Source organism: Pocillopora damicornis, chromosome 5, assembly GCF_964200805.1.
Source record: "Pocillopora damicornis chromosome 5, jaPocDami1.2, whole genome shotgun sequence".
NCBI classification, from domain to species: Eukaryota; Metazoa; Cnidaria; class Anthozoa; order Scleractinia; family Pocilloporidae; genus Pocillopora; species Pocillopora damicornis.
In genome coordinates this window covers 18404641-18422893 of record NC_142674.1, presented here as the reverse complement: position 1 = coordinate 18422893, position 18253 = coordinate 18404641, and the positions used below count along the sequence as shown (strand labels likewise).

General features: G+C 38.1%; 1 long non-coding RNA gene across 1 annotated transcript; it reads left to right on the top strand.

Annotated features, from left to right (window-relative positions):
* Nucleotides 1-5117: 5117 nt before the first annotated feature.
* LOC149045777 (uncharacterized) lies at nucleotides 5118-5980 on the top strand. Its single transcript, XR_016186517.1, has 2 exons — nucleotides 5118-5502; nucleotides 5601-5980. It is a non-coding gene; the product is annotated as an uncharacterized LOC149045777 (long non-coding RNA).
* Nucleotides 5981-18253: the final 12273 nt, after the last annotated feature.

Here is an 18253-nt window from a genome sequence, read left to right as displayed (position 1 = left end):
TATTAGCCCTGAATCACACATCAGGGTCACGAGAATAAAGAAAATCATCAGTAACCAGAGAAGCTCTTGATTGTTCAACAATTTCTCCTTTTCAGTGCTTTAGGAAATGTGTAGATGACAGTATGGAGAATATGTATAGTGATGTTAGGGTGTAATGGGTTAGTCTCATCTGCGATGAACTTAGAGTCACTACTTCCGGCGGAATAAGATTTTTGAAGTGGAAGTGCAACTAGCTTCAAATATAAAAATCCTAGTTATCCAAATCTAACAAACATGATTGAAATTTTCATTGGCATGAAACCAACCTGAGTTTGCCATTTTGGTTGGTCCTTGAGTAACACTTATTAGGATTATTGAAAGAGAAATCCAGCAAGGTGCTAGTCCGTACCACGTGATAGGTGACCTTCCCTTGTATTGAATATTCTTACTATCGCGGTGTTTCTTTCGTGTTTTCGCCTGAAAATTCTTGGAGCCCAGGGCAATCAGAACTGGCCTCTGGAGATAAGACTTTCATAGGTCGAATGATACACGCTGTCATCAGTAAAGGAGTAGTCGTTATTTCTCACGGGGAGCGGGAGATGGTAAAGAGAATTTTAAAGGAATCACGTGATTTTCAGGGGGAATGAATTCGATGGGGGTTTCGCTGTCGCTAACAGTGTACTAAGGGGGGGGGACAAAAGATAATTGACTAACAATAGGGAGGATCATTATACAACTACAGAGCTTTAGGGAAGGATCAAGTAAACTTTATCGTGACACGTGATAAGAATTAGACAAAGGATGATTAGGGTTTGAAAGTGAGCGACTTTTAGCTTAGTTTTAGTAACCGCTAACTTTATTTGTTTTAACTATTAAAGCGTTCAAACCCGAACGATGACGAGCTAATCTTGCACCTCTCTCCAGAAGCTCTATAAGGGCCAATCATTTCAGGATATGCGCGAAATATTGATTTTTGTCCAATCAGTTCTCTGAACACAGATCAGTGAAACTGCTTCCTCGACTACGTAATTAGTTGGGACACCTCTCCAGAACAACATCTATGGTGTTCTTTCAGCACTCTCCCCCTCCCCTAATGTTGTTAGTCGACAATGTTATTATGCCATTTTGCAGAACATCATTGAGAGGGCAGGGGAGGTAAGGGGAGGCCGAATTAAATATCTAAGAGTGTAATTTTCTTCATTTTGTACCATCGTCGTCACGAAAGTGACGAACTGGGACAGTATAATGAGTACAACATCTGTAAAATTATATTTCACTGTTGCCAAGGAGAGACAGTTAAAAACAGCTGTAGATATATCCAGAAATCCTCATACACACTACTCCAAATTCTCGAATTACTCCATATAGGTCGTAAACTTAAAAAAAAAAAGAAGCAACAACAAATTATGTACGCACATGTAAATAGCTAAATATATTCCTCATTACCAATAGTTCTGTATTGTGTTTTGTTAACACTGATTTCGCATAAACTAACACGTCTTATTCTTTTCAACTATTTTTTCCCATTAGGTTAAATGCCTTAATCTAGAAAGCTACATGTTGTTTGTTTAATGTACATAGTGCTAACTAAGTACTTGAATTTCAGACTTGGAGTGCATTAAGATCATCTTTAGCCACTAGTTATAGGTTTTCGAGAAATTAAAGGCATATATTTATAGAAACACAGGCTTCGACAGAACCCTACCCGCCAATTGGTTTTTAGGCGAGGTTTTAGTATTTTATTTTACCGAGGAGGCCTTAGGCTTGAGCTTCTTGGAAACGGTGTAAGCCCACTCTCCCCAAAACACAACGAATTCAGGCAATTTTTGAAACATCTTTTTCACTTTCTCTGCGAAATCATTAAATTCTTCTCTATTTCCTCCTTCTCCTTCCCACAATTTCAAAGCTTGACTGTCTACAAACAATCCAAGCAACATTTCAGTATCTGGGTGAATAATATTTTCAATTTTCTTTCCTAGTTCTTTAATTTTGGGGTCTTCAAGCAACTGATTCCTGACCAGTTTCTTGACATCTGTTTCCTCAACATCTGTGGTAGACTTAAATTTTTCAAAAGCGTACAACATGCTGTCTATAGCCTCACTCAACAATTTATATCTAGCCTTGCTGAAAGCCTCATTGCATTCACGAGAGTGCGTCTCGCTACTTGGGAGCTTAAGTCGCTCGATGTCATTTTCCAGACTATGAGTAATTCTATTCCAGGAGCGATGCTTTGAGCCACGGAAAGTAGGTAAACCACTCACCGAATGTAAATTGTACTTCCCCTTATCCCTGAGCTTTTGATAATCGTTATCTTCGAAAATTTTTACCTTGTTTACCTCAACAAACTTTTCTATCATATATGTTTATTACACCATCGTTGACGACATAATCAACTTTTTCTTCTTTCGGTTTTTCTTTTGGTCCACCTTTTCTCTCCAGCTTTTTGAACCCCGGGAATTGTTCTAGAAAATCCCCAGGTGATATGTTGCCCTCAGTGGTTTGTTTTGTTTCAATTTCGTTTTCAGTTTCTTCATCAATTGGCACCTTTACCCCTTTTGACTTGAGTTCTTCATTTATGAAATCTTTAGCTGTCTTCACCGCTACATAAGCAACTTCTGCGTCACTTTCATCTTTGAACGCGACGTTGACGAAGTCGTGAGCTAAATACATCGCGTCATCGACCACTTCTGCTCTTTCTTCGGGGTCCTGATTTCTCGATTCTTTGATAGCCATATTTATGACATATCTCACATGTGGATCGATCCGAATTTTGCGACCAAACGTATTCTCTAGACTTTCCCAGAATTCTGACTCCTCCGTCTTTTGGGATGCCATACGAAAGTAAGGTTTGAGAAGAGCTTTTAGAGATCAATCTTTATAAGTAGAAAATCTGAGTAAATACGCGGCAAATTGTCAGCTGCCAGCTTGTTAGAAGGGGATCCTTTGAATTTGGCCGTAATTCTTTTTTCTCTTCTTGGATTAACTAAAATGCGCCCTGGTAGTTGTGTGATCTAAAATATCAGATGTACTCTGGGCAATTCCAGCAATCGAACTACAGCTGGTCATAGCATCAACTTAACATAAACTTCATACATTTCCAATACACACCGATAGAGTTCGATGGAATACGTGGTTTTCCGGTGGAATAGGCAAAACTATATTCTTGACGCCCCCTTACATAGGTAAGATAACCGAAAGTGATGACGCGAAAGAGTACCGGAAGTCGGATAAGCATCGGGGAGGGCAGAAATGCTGTGCGATGGACTCCATCGGAATCCATTTGTGGGATACAATCCGGTGGAATCCCTCGGACTCCAATGAAGTCCATCAGTGTCCATCGGAATAACTTGAAGTCTAGTGGTGAACTAAACTCAGACAAGTGCAATAAACATGAAATAGACCTCGTTCTTTAAGCCATAAAGCGAAACAACTCATTTCAGGCGCATGTGACTTGAAATATACCTCGTTGTTCAAGCGTGTTTAGAAACTAATGAAACAATCACTCTCGGTTATGAAATAGTACATGATAAGCACCGCCTCGGAGTATGCACCGCATTTGAGAAAAAAATCCAATAGGCGCCGCCCTCATAAAAGCGCCGCATTTGACAAAAAAATAAATAAATAAGGTGAGAGGTTAATCGGTAGATTTTATCACATATTTCACGATTAATCACACAAAAATCGTACAAAAAAGTACGCTTCCCTCGAAAAAAAAAACACAACCTAAATTAAAGTATAGGGGATAAGGCAAAAAAAGAGAAGAAAAAAAAAAGAAAGAAATCGATTAAGACACCACAACATGTCAAATAAATTCAAAGATATCCCTTATCTAATCAAAGAATACCTATGACAAACTCGTCTGTGAGAACTATTATGGTAGGGGGTGTTCTGGTATCAACTCGTATACTGCTGCTCCATTTCTTTCCGTGTATCTCCTTGAACATGTTAAGAAGCCCATCATAAACTGAGCGTTAGACATGAGATTATTGATTCTCCTCGGGATCGTTTAACAGTTCCTCACCGACACATAATAGTTTGGACTGTATCTATTGTCTCGATTTCTTAATTTTTAGAAAATTTGCAACTACCTGTCATTTTAAGTGTCAGCATCCATGGCTCCGCATTCTGAAAAGCGTAAACCAAGCGCTTGACAGGTGATTTACAAATCCATCCGAGATCACTTCCCAGTTTCACATCAACATATGATAGTTTTGATTGTATAAGATCTCTCGATTTGTCAAATTTCCAAAAAAATATCTGACTGCTGGTCATTTAGTTGTTTTAAACTTTGGCATGCCCCCGGTCATCTTACCATAGCTTACAATTAACGCCAAACAAAAAAACTTCACAGTTTTCGCCAAAATACAGCTTCAAAGCAACCTTACTATCACAAAATCACCATAAAAGTTGTTTTAGTGATACATTTACTTCCCTTTTATCTTCGTTTTATGATTTTTTTGCTCTCTGTAAAGATCGTGCGCTCAAAAGTATGTTTTTTTCCAGCACGAGGTGTTTCACATATTTTGCGACTTCACTGCCTCCATTAGTTGTTTAAGCGTACTGTTTCGCTTGCAAGCCTAGAAGAACTAGCCTCTAAAAAATAACAATAATATTTGAGGTTGTGTTCTATGCTAACACACAAATCCAGAGCCATGCAGCAAATCAGCGATGAAAATATTATGCTTTCTCTGAGGGAATTTACTTTCCTTTTTAACTCGTGAATTGCGCGCATGCGCAAGAGCGAGTTATAGGTACGATGTGGGGAATGGCATTCGCTCGCTCGCTCGATTGGTCGATTCCTGTAAACTTTTTTTCGATTTTAGGCTTTTGAGTGCATTTGATAGTTTTGGGCGAGTAACAAACAAACGAAATAGGGACCTTTGTTGCTAAGAATAGTGGTGGGGTGAAAAAGAAGCCAATGATAATCTTAAAAGAGTTTAAAACTGTACGTTTTTCATCCGTGAATTAAAGTTTGCCTAATCTCCGAATACACTTTTGTCTTTCGCGGCGTATATTTCATTTATGGTGTCAATGCTTCTATTTTTCAATGTATATGTGCAGGAAAATGATAATTGTCCGAAAAAGAAAACAAAGAAAACAAAGAAAGGAAGTTAAGCAAAACGAAAAAATAACTGTCCAGCTAAGGATTTGATCCACCTACATTTACAAGGAAAAGATTGGGAGATGGCGGCATTACCGCTAGACTATCAACGGTATGGCCCAACAATTGGGGGATACTTTACGTATTAAAAAGTGTTGCATATAAAACGCTGACATTTCGGTTACTTCCACCGCGGGCTCTAAATAATCGAGTCGAGCTGCTCGCCGAGAATCCGATATTGAAGTGTCGATCGCGGCCAACTGCTCGTTAAGTGAGTTGGTGAAGGCTGTGTTTGCTATTCCTGGAGCTGTATCGATGTTGGAAAGTAATTCATAAAGTTTGAGCCCACGAATGGCTTAGTGAATGCTTCTGGACTGGAGTCGTTCATTGTTGTGAGGAAAAGCCTTCGTGCTATTGTTCAGGTAAGCACTTACAGTTTGTAGGTTAAACGATAAAAGGTTTTTCATGGATATCCTCGATCATGGTTTATTTTTTTCTAAAAAAAAATTGGAATTAATAGATCGCCCGTACTTCGGCTGTCCTCGGGAAGTGCTCGTAAAGTCACCTGACAGATTGGGTAGAATGTTTGCGTTCGCCATTTTATAAATTATGGAGGGCTACTACGCAGTGGGCGCCTTCGTGAGTGAAGATGTTTGTAATCAGTCCCCGGTGTATCCAGGGACAGCAAAATCAGTAAAACCGTCGTCTAGCCAGGGTTACTCTGAAGGCGATGACAAGTACCAGGCGTGTTTTCAGTACGTCGATGTCCCCGCTCGCTGGGGTTACGCCATAACTATGGAAAGCGAGAAAGCCAAATACAAACAAATTAAAGCAAAGTACAAGCAAATCAAAGCCAAGTACGAGCAAATAAAAGCCAAATATGAGCAGGTAAATGCCAAATTTGAACAAATGTCCAGATCTGCCAACCAGACATGTGAATGCAACACTTTAGTGGTAACTGACCAGCATGCCGAAGATAAAACCAAATTTAACGACCAGGAAACTCTGCTGAAAATGCCAACTGATAATTCAGTTGAATATCTTGATTCACTAAGTCATGAAATTATGAAAAGCAGAATGTCAAGGACCACGGTTGACGTTTGTACATGTACACGAAGGTTGCATTATAGAAGGAAACGTGAAAGAGAACCCTCCAGAATTCCATATAGGAGAGTCATCAAACTGTTCAGAAAAACCAAAGTTTTTCGAAATGCAGCTAAATCATACCTTAAAAAAAGCATTCCGAGTTCATCTAAACTAAAACTTTTGCTGTCTGAGCGTAATCGTAGTTATTTCAGTGAACGGTCAGTCAGATCTAAATTTGTATTACCCTCAAAAAAGTTCTCTCTCAGCCAAAATGTGTACCTATCTGTTGTGCGACTGAGAACATTAAAGCATAAAAAGTTGCCCTTATTTTGCATGCGTGTTAACGGCAGAAGCGTGATGCTCTGGGAATAAAAACTTTTAAGGGCCTTTTAGAAGACTTCCGAATGAGTTTTGTACAAGAACGAATTCATACCGGTTGCCACATAATAACCAGTGTAAAATTTATTCGAAACGTGTCATTTCTGAGTGAGTTTATTGGGGTTTTCATTTCAGAACGAAATACTCATTCTGGACGACCTTTTCTACCTGTATAATGTAAATGCGGCACGGCTCTCCTATTTGTATGAATCCTCTCTAGGAGCGAGGGAAGCATAGAAAGAGACAGAAAAGGACATTAATACTTGTTTCTACAGGCTAATTGTTGCCACTCCCACACGTATAAAACTTATATACCTTATATAATTTTATAACCGTCGTTTTCGAAATTCCAGGCGCGCACCCCCGCCCTCTTTTGTAAAGGGTCCCCCCGGGGTGCTGATGCGTGCAGCACACTTGACATTTAGCAAGGACAAATTTTGATATGATTTTTGGCGAAGAGAAACAAGTCTTGTCAGCGTCTAGTTGCTTGTGCGGAAGGGCCCTTTACCACCGCGTGCATAATTACGCGTCCCCCCAGACAGCGGAAAGTCAACAAAGTGTTCAGACATTAGTTCAGAAAACTCAGCCTCTGTCTGAATTTTGGTGGCCTATTGACCAATTCCCAGTCGAGACTTAAGTCTGACGTCACACGTAATTTTGCTCATGGTGGTAAGTAGCCTACTTACCGAAGCCAGATCGTACGAATTTTCCAGACATCTTGAGTTCTATCTGTGATACACGCTTGCCAATTCCCCTATCGGCTTTTGGAATCGTCTTAGCCCTACCTTTACCATGGCCGAACACTTCTTTTGGCACCCTACATCTACTATTGGAACCACGACTCCACCCAACACTGAGATTTGATCTATGAGTGGGGCAATTTCTAAAATCATCGATATCTTTTGGCGTCTCGAAGAAATAAGATCAACTTCATTTTCTGGATCTGAAAACTTGCAACTCCGCAAGTGACTTGAAATGTCTTTTTAACAATCACGCAAGGGAACGACTTGAGATATACAACTTCGGTCTTCTCGATGACTAAACCCACAAGTTCCACCAGCGAACGATTTAACCGAACAGCAAATCTCCATGTTAGCATGTAAGATGAGATGCTTATAGAACACATCAGTTAGCTAAATCAGTATGTAGCTTCTCAATCAAATTGACTTTTGTAACCATACTTTGACTTCAGCCGGCAAAGGAATCATTGATGGAATGAATGAATGCAGTAATTCCTGAAAGGTCTTTCTAGATGTCATGCAAAGAGGAAAAAAACCCATCTCTTGGTATTTCGGAGGTTGATTCATCTTTGAATTTCTGTGTCACGCTTGTCATGCAACTGATATAATAAGATAGAGAAGATATATAAACTGGAACATAAATCTGGCCAGACCCTAACCCTAACCCTAACCCTAAGCAAAATCATTTATAAACAAGGTAAGAGTGCTATGTGCATTTGCAAATTGTAGTGATTTATACCAGTTAACGGTGGGGACGAGTAGGCGCACCATGTGTATTTCATAGTCGCCATCAAGCAAATTTTGCCGGACTTCGAGTTCGTCTCAAGATAGAACAACATAAATACACAAGGAAATTTTTAAAGTTACTTTATAACCATCCTTTTTTTTCTTTTAAAAGCTTGAAGCTCAGTAGATTCTGTCATATCGGTCATTGTTAAAACTGTCTTTGTTTTGATGCTACTTTTCGACATAGGAAAAGTATGTCGGACAATAATATTCACCAAAAAGTAAATATTTCTTTGCTAGCTTCAATAATGACAGGCAAATAAGTTTAGATGATAAAACAAAGAATTATGTTGACAGAAATGCTGGAGGTCAAGTGGAATCGTTACATGAGGTCACACAACTTGGGTGATATTCACGGTGAAAATTTGAATATTTGAGCAGTCGAACGCAAAAAGTCATTTCTCGAAAACTGAAATAAGTTTTTACAAAAAAACTACACAACAATTGTTAGAACATATTGGGCTACAAAATATGAAAGTAAAAGTGGAAGGAAATTTTGGGTGACTTGCCGCTGTTTGTCTGATGCATGCTGACATCAGCTCTTAGTAATGATCGATTTAACTGCGTGGTTGTGAGGGTGAAATGTGAGAGTGAATGGAATGCAATCAGTTTTTTTCCTTCTCAGCCTTTTGCAGTGCTGACAGTCGATCAATTTGTTGGGCACGGTGGTGGCCTGCTTCAGCGACAGAAACAGAATAGCCACGTTTACCTCTGGTTTTCGGAAATATCACAGTCGTCACTACAAAAAATACGAAGTCTGAGAAACTGTGAAAAAGGTATGGAATTCTTGACGTGTGATGGATGCGAAGATGAATAAACCAAGTAACTATGTGAATCTGTAGGTTTGTAGTAAACATAAGTGCATAGACCGGTACCGTGGCCTTCAATTGAAATTTGACGTCTAGAAAAGCCAAAGAAGTGTCTGAAATTTCCCAGGTATATTAAAGAGCCGAATGAAAGGAGTTGACGGTGGTTATAAATTGAGTGAGCTCCTCTCCGGTAGAGGAGGTAGCGCCGATGCAGTCGTCAATGTAGCGGCCGTATAGTTCAGGTTTAGGGCCGTGGTATTGACTACAAAATTGGTGTTCGATAAAATCTACGAAAAGATTGGCGTAGCCGGGTCCCATTTTGGTACCCATGGCTACGCCATTAGTTTGTTTGAAGTAGTTGCCGCCGAATGAAAAGCAATTGAGTGTAAGTAGTACTAGTTCGGTCAAGCGGAGACTTACTTCAGAGCTAGGGCCCGAAGACCTTTGTAATATTATCATATTACATCTCTTTAAATTGTCATTCACAGTGACGAAAGGTCTTAGGCCCTCAAACAAATCAGCTTGACGGAGTTTCACAATTCACCGCCGTGACCGCCATATTTTTCTTGAAAACACAAAGTGATGGTACAAAATGCTTGTGGTTGTGCAACGAAGCTTTCCGCTGACAATGTCCCGCGACATTGCTTTGCACGTTTTGAGAGCATCATTCCGACTGTTTTCATTTAAGAGAATGAAAAAAGAAAATTGCTTCCTCTCACCCCTCCAACTTCCCTCCCTTGTCATATACCATTTCAATACCCAGAAAGACTCCCTGATTTTTTTTTTTTTTTTAATACGGATGGTTTTAAACATATGTTCTACAAACTTTTGTATATGATCAAAAGTGCCAACATGTACATTTGCGCAACATCATCTACGTTATGAACGGTGGGAAGATCTCAATAACCAGGATCTTAAAAAAGTACTTTAAAAAAATCAGCAATTCATCAAACTAAACGAACACACATTACTATCTTTTCCATTACTATTTTTTCTACTGTTTTCATTTGTCTGTTTCTTAAGTCAACAGTATTCGTGCAACCATAACTTGTAAAAGAAAATGAACGAGAGGCTGTAGTTTACAAACCACTCTCAGTTCAGTCGAGGAAAGAGATCTTGTTTTACATCTGTATCCCATAAACTTCTATTTCAGCCACCGTGAACTCGTGACCTCCTGTCAAAATATGTATAGCATTTTGCTCTAGCGGATAATGGTAACATCTCTCCAAAAAAGAAGAGCAGAGCTCATGGTTTGGTTCATCGACAATACGAAGATCATAAACAGTTTCACCATTAAATCCTTTTCCATAGCCAAATGTTGGTCCATGGTGAGCGTCACAATACATAGCATAATTTTCTCTTCCAGGTATCAAAGGCAGCTTTGCTGGTCGCAGATTACTCGAGGTGACAAGACTGAACAAGAACGAGTTTCTTGTTGTTTTGAATGATCCACTACCTAAACAAAAAATACAAGCCAACCAGTTAAAGTAAATGCCTACAGAATCTGACAGTTTTAAATTTCCGTTGTTCTGTTAACCAATTTCTAGTCACCACTTTCTTTGAATTGAGCCTCAGCCTTTTGGGTGAGGATTGATCCTCTGCAATAAGCTAAATGTACGAGTTGTGCGAATGCTGACTGTCTTTAAACTCAAAGAGTACAGACATGTGAGAGGACGTCACCACAAAATTGCTTCATTTTTTTGTCCAACGAGAGGCTAAAATTTGAAACAATTTTTCGAAATAACTTTGCATTGTAATTTTGACTGCCCCTTACTAGCACTTATTTTGAACTCGATTTCGTTTATCACGTTCCCAAGGTCCCTTCCTTTCCGTTTCCTTGAGCGAAAGATCCTAATTTTTGCAGAGATTTAGGACAACAACACTTTCAGGAAAAGAGACTCCTACCTCGGAATTTATATTCTTTTTTGATTAACGTCCAAGAGGGTCTCTAAATTTCTAAGGCTGGGGAAAGGAGAGTCCCCTGGAAAATATGATGTTTTACTTACGGTAACGCGTTGCGACAATTTGCATAATATTACGTCAAATTCAGTGCTTGATTTAGAAACACAATAGCTCATTTGCCATTTTCCTGTTCTTAACTCATTTTGATGTCCTCTGTGGCCGGACAGACACAAAATAAAATGGAATCTAATTGTTGATTTTATTTATTGTCAAAATTTTGATCTGCTTTAAATCCTTATGGTGGGAATTTATAACAAATCAACAAACCTCTCCTGTACACTCAAATGTTGTGGGACATCTATGCCTTTTCAAATTCTCTGTTAGCATAAATTATTTGAGTATTCTTGTCGTAATTTTCCGACAAGAATTTGAAAGAAGAAGATAACTAGGTCAATGTTTAGAACTTACAATCCCAACTTTTGTCAGTATATCCTCCAGATATGTACTCTCCATAAGTGTTTTTTACCTTGATCGATGTAACTGTTGGCCCTTTGTTATCACAAAGTTCGTGAAATCTGGGAGAAAGCCACGTATCCCTACTACCTCGGTACAACAAACGCTCGCTTCCGCCAGGAAATTCTAGTACTTCCCTCAAAATCTGCTCATGATTCTGACCGTGGTCGAGAATCGTTGAATTCACAAACCTTTCCTCCATCTTTACGCGATGACGATATCTTTCTTCTGCCAGAGACAAGAAAATTTCACGACGCACTAATTGGAATGATCCGTTTCCACGCATAGCTTTGCCACAGTAATTAGTTGTCTACCCTTAAATTCTCAAATTTGTAATTCTAATTTTGCAACTTCTCATGTCAGAATGCATATGAATCTGTCTCCGCAATGTCGTCGCTGTATTTTGGCGTTTAGGGTGTGGTTGTTTATTTGTTGTAGACTAATATGGTCAATGTACGTGTAGGCCGTTAGTTTGATGTAGTCGGTGTAGTTTGTGTTTGTCCGGGTGGGAATTGGTTTGGTTGGTGTAAGGTTGAGTAGTTTAGTGCAGTTCTATAGTTTGAAGTTGTTAACTATAATTACTTAGGTCTCAAAAACTGTAGCTCAAATGTACTATTTTCACTCCCACGTATGACAGTCTCTTTGTAATGCTGAGCGATGCAAGTATGCTTACCTTTGATGGGTGTGAGTTTATCCTGGAATCACAGTTATACTGATTCGACACTCTCGAGGTGCTCAGCTGCGAGTGATGATTCCTCGAAAGTTTGTTCTCTTCACAGAAAAGTATTCAAGGCAGTCTAGACGCTGAAGGATAAATGATCTCATTGTTTCCTTTATGGACAAAGGGGTTTATGCCCAGTTATGCGTGTAAGTTTACGTTACAAACCCCTGACACCACAAAGGATTCGTTTATCAGTAGGATGATGGCACGAAAAATCTTCCAATTCAGACTTTATATTTCTTGCAACTGGAAAAAAAATTGACCTAGTATAGTTAAAGAACTGGAATGTGACTTGAATTATAGATGCTCAATTTTTCCACTTTCTCGTACTCCTTAAAATTGATGAAAGGCGGAGGCTACAACACAAACTAGAATTTCTTTGTAGAAAGTATTGTAGCCATTTAGCACACATAGGAGTAATACTGGACTTTTAAGCTAGAGTCTTCGCTTTCGTTTCACTTTTCAGTTCAGATCCTTCGCCTTGTTATATTAATAACAGATAAGTGTACTGTGACTATCGAAGGGCAATATCTGAAAGTTTTTGTTATGTTATTACTCCCAATCATGAGTTCTTTGTTCAGGATTGTGTTTCGTTTCCACGACTACATTAGAATGGAACACACTCTGACTTTCGAAACCACATTTATTTGAAAGAATAAGATATTTTATCGCATGTTATAAACACTTCTATTTTGCATACTTGCTTAATGTACTGACGTGGGTGTGGTTGACTTATTCATTATAGACTAATATGGTCTTTTTTCCACTTTCTCGTACTCCTTAAAAATCATAATAGTCGGAGGTTAAAACACAAACTAGAATTTCTTTGTAAACAGTGTTGCAGCCATTTAGCACGCATAGAGTTAATGAGGAATTTTTAGCAATAGTCTTCGCTTTTGTTTCACTTTTCAGTTCAGTTCCTTCGCCTCGTTATATCAATAATAGATAGGTGTACTGTGACTGAATTGTGTTTCGTTTCCACGCCTACATTACAAAAGAACACACACTGACTTTCGAAATCACATTTACTTGAAGGACTGAAATAATTTATCGGATGTTATAAACACTACTTTTTTTGCATACTTGCTTAATGTACTGACTATTATTTAAGACCGATCATGATCGATTATTGACGACTCTTGCAAAGTCTATTGTATCTAAGGAAACATTGTGTGATAATTGGTTAACAAGTAATCTTCGTGGGAAAAAAAAAACGCTTCGCTTATCTTCACTGTCAGCCAACCTCAATGAGAAGGATTATTTTCCCAGCCAGCAACTTTAAATAGAATCAAAATCCCACGCAGGACAATTAATGAGTCATTTTTTTAATCAGAAAATTTTGGATTGCTTTTAATTACTAGCCAGCAAGACATTATACCGGTTAAAGTCCCAGAAAAGTATTACCTTTCCCTTGAAATCAGCCACAATAATTAAATAAACTTATTATGAAGGTCTACGCTATGTTAATTAGTTCCTCAACTATTAACTGAATAGGATTTGGTTCATAAATGACTCTGTCGTAACTCGTAGACGTTCAAATCTACTTGAGCAGATGTATTCAAGTCTGTGTGATCGCATTCAATCAGTCTTCGATGAAATTGAATTCTAAGGAGCTTAGGATCATGCAATTTGCACTGATAATAAAATTTGATTATCTCGTGTATTTGGCATAAAATTGTTTTGGCAACTGACAAATTGTGAGACCAGTGAGAGCTATAGAGAACATCACAACGTTGTAAAGTATTTGGTTTACTTGGTTTGATGTAAGCCTTCGTCTATATTTAGTATCAAGACAAGATTTTAATTTGTTTCGCTTACACGCCCAAATTGTGATGTAACTGCAGCAGGTTGGCACTAAGTATCGGTGTACTTTGATGTTTTATTAAAGGCTGTTGTATTTAGTTGGAGTCAATGTCGTCGCTATCTTTTGGCGTTTAGGGTGTGGTTGAGTTATTTATTGTAGACTAATGTGGTCAATGTACGTGTAGACCGTTAGTTCAATATAGTCGGTGTAGTTGAGTAATTCCGGGTTTGAATTGGTTTGGTTGGTGTAATGTTAAGTAGTTAAGTGCAAATTGATTAACCTGAAACAGAACTGTAGTTTGTGGTGGTTAGCTATAATTACCTAGGTCTCAAAAACTTTAGCTCAAATGCATTGTTCTCACTCCCACTTATGATAGTCTCTTTGTGATACTGAGCGGTGCAATTATGCTTATACCTTTGATGGGTGTGAGTTTATCCGGAAATCACAGTTACACTGATTCGACGCTCTAGAGGTGCTCAGTTGCGAGTGATGACTCCAAGCAAGATGTTCCTTTTACAGAAAAGTATTCAAGGCCGTCTAGACGCTGACAGATAAATGATCTCATTGTTTCCTTTATGGACAAAGGGCTTTGTGCACAGTTATGCGCGTATGTTACAAACCATTGACAACACAAAGGATTCATTTATCAATAGGATGATGGCACGAAACATCTTGCAATTCAGACTTTATAACTCTTGCAACAGAAAAAAATAGACCTAGTACAGTTAAAGAACTTGAATGTGACTTTAATTGTAGATGTTCGATTTTTCCACTTTCTCGTACTCGTTAAAAATTATGATGGGCGAAGGCTAAAACACAAACTATAATTTCTTTGTAGAGAGTACTGCAGCCATTTAGCACATATAGTTGATATTGAATTTTTTAGCTAGAGTCCTCGCTTTCGTTTCACTTTTCAGTGCAGTTCCTTCGCCTTGTTATATCAATAACAGATAAGTGTGCTGTGACTATCGAAGCGCAATATCTGACACTTGTCGTCATGTTATTGCTCCCACTCATGAGTTCTTTGTGCAGAATTGTGTTTCGTTTCCACAACTGCATTACAGTGGAACACACACTAACTTTGGAAATCACGTCTACTTGAAGGAATGAAATATTTTAGTGCATGTTATTAACGCTGCTATTTTGCATACTTGCTTAATGTACTGACGTGGGTGTGGTTGACTTATTCATTGTAGACTAGTATGGTCAGTGCACGTGTAGGCCGTTAGTTCGATATAGTCGGTGAAGTGTGTGTAATTCCGGATATGAATTCGTTTGGTTGGTCTGATGTTAAGTAGTTTAGTGCAAATTGATTAACCTTAAGCAGTTTTGTAGTTTGAAGTAGTTAGCTATAATTACCTGGGTCTGAAAAACTTTAGCTCAAATGCACTGTTTTCACTCGTACGTATGTTAGTATTTGTTTCGCTGAGCGATGCAAATATGCTAACTTTGGATGAGTGTGAGTTTATCCTGGAATCAGAGTTACACTGATATGACGCTCTCGAGGTGCTCAGCTGTGAGTGATGATTCCTTGAAAGACTGTTCTTTTTACAGAAAAGTGTTTAAAGCCGTCTAGACACTGAAAGATAAATGATCTCATTGATTCCTTTGTCGACAAAGGGATTTATGTGCAGTTATACATCTTGCAATTCAGACGTTATAACTCTTGCAACAGAAAACTTAGACTTACTACAGTTAAAGAACTGGAGTAAGGACTTTAAATATAGATGCTCAATTTTTCCACTTTCGCGTACTCCTTAAAAATTATGATGGGCGGAGGTTAAAACACAAACTAGAATTTCTTTGTAGACAGTTTTGCAGTCATTTAGCACAAATATAATTAATATCAAATTTTTTAGCTAAAGCCTAAGCTTTCGTTGTACTTTTCAGTTTAGTTCCTTCCTCATGTTATATCAATAACAGATAAGTGTGCTGTGACTATCGAAGCGCAATATCTGAAAGTTTTTGTTACGTTATTACTCATACTCATGAGTTCTTTGTGCAGAATTGTGTTTCGTTTCCACTACTACATTACAAGGAAACACACACTGACTTTCGAAATCACGTTTACTTGAAGGACTGAGATATTTTATCGCATGTCATAGACACTACCTTGTGCATACTTCCTTAATGTGCTGACTATCATTTAAGACCGATCATGATCGATTATTGACGACTCTTGCAAAGTCTATTGTATCTAAAGAAACATTGTGTGATTTTGGTTCACAATTAAAGCGCCATGTTTCGCTTACAGATTACGATGTAGCTTAAGTAGGTTGGCAGTAAGTGCCGGTTTACTTTTAGTTTTATTCATGGTTGTTATATTTAGTTGTAGTCAAGGTCGTCGCTGTCTTTTAGCTAGTGTTTAGGGTGTGGTTGCCTTAGTTGTTGTAGGCTAATGTGGTCAATTTACGTGTAGGCCGTTAGTTCGATTCTGGGTGTGAATGTACTTTGATGTTTTACTCATGGTTGTTCTTTAGTTGTAGTCAATGTCGTCGCTGTCTTTTAGCGTTTAGGGTGGGGTTGACTTAGTTGTTGTAGACTAATAAGGTCAATTTATGTATAGGCCGTTAGTTCGATATAGTCGGTGTAGTTTGTGTAATTCCGGGTGTGAATTGGTTTGGTAGGAGTAATGTTGAGTAGTAAAGTACAAATTAATTATTCTGAAGCAGTTCTGTAGTTTGAAGTAGTTAGCTATAATTACTTAGGTCTCAAAAAATGCACCTCAAATGCATTATTTTCACTCCTAAGTGTGATAGTCTCTTTGTAATGCTGAGCGGTGCAAATATGCTTACCTTTGATGGGTGTGAGTTTATCCTGGAATCACAGTTACACTGATGCGACGCTCTCGAGGTGTTCAGCTGCGAGTGATGATTCCTCAAAAGTTTGTTCTCTTTATAGAAAAGTATTCAAGGCCGTCTAGACACTGAAAGATAAATGATCTTATTGTTTCCTTCATCGACAAAGGGGTTTATGCGCAGTTATGCGTGCATGTTATAAACCATTGACACCACAAAGGATTTGTTTTTTAATAGGAAGATGCATTTTGGCGTTTAGGGTGTGGTTGACTTATTTGTTGTAGACTAATGTGGTCAATGTACGTGTAGGCCGTTAGTTCGATATAGTCTGCAGTTTGTGTTATTCTGGGTGTGAATTGGTTTGGTTGGTGTTATGTCGAGTAGTTTAGTGCAAATTGATTAACCTGAAGCAGTTTTGTAGCTTACATTGGATACAGAAGAGTATTCTAGGCCGTCTAGGCGCTGAAAGATAAATGATCTCATTGTTTTCTTTATCGACGAAGCGGTTTATGCGCAGTTATGCGTGTATGTCATGAACCATTGACAACACAAAATATTCATATATCAATAGGATGATGGCACGAAACATCTTGGAATTCAGACTTTATAACTCTAGTAACAGAAAAAAAATAGACCTAGAACAGTTAAAGACCTGGAATGTGACTTTAATTGTCTATACTCAATTTTTCCACTTTCTCGTACTCCTTAAAAATTTTGATAGGCGGATGCTAAAACACAAACTAGAATTTCTCTGTAGACAGTTTTGCAGCCATTGAGCACACGTAGAATAAACATTAAATTTTTTGGATAGAGTCTACTCTTTCGTTTCACTTTTCAGTTCATTTCCTTCGCCTTGTTATATCAATAACAAATAAGTGTACTGTGACTAGCGAATCGCAATATCTGTTATGTTATTACTCCCACTCATGAATTCTTTGTGCAGAATTGTGTTTCGTTTCTATGACTACATTACAATGGAACACACTCTGACTTTCGAAATCACATTTACTTAAAGTCTGAGATTTTTTTTTCGCGCATGTTATAAACACTGCTTTTATGCATACTTGGATAATGTACTATGACTAAAGACCGATCATGATCGATTATTGACGACTCTTGCAAAGTCTATTGTATCGAAAGAAACATTGTGTGATTTTGGTTAACAATCAATCTTCGTGGGAAAAAGAGAAACGCTGCGCTTATATTGAATGCCAGCCAACCTGAATGAAAAGGATTATTTTTCCAGCCAGCAACTTTAAATAGAATCAAAGTCCCATGCAGAACGACTAAAGAGTTATTTAATTAGAACATTTCGAATTGCTTTGAATGATCACTATAACGGTTTAAGTCTCAGAAAAGTATCATCTTTCTCTTGTAATTAGCCACAATAATTGGGTAAACGTATTATGAAGGTCTACGCTATATCAATTAGTTCCTTAACTGTTAACTGAAAAGAATTTGGTTCATAAATGACTCTGTCATATCTCGTAGACGTTAACATTTATTTGAGCAAGTGTATTCAAGTCTGTATGATCGTATACAATCAGTAATTGATGAAATTGAATTCTCAGAATTGTGGGATCATGTAATTTGCACTGACAATAAAATTTGATTATCTCGTGGATTTGGCATAAAA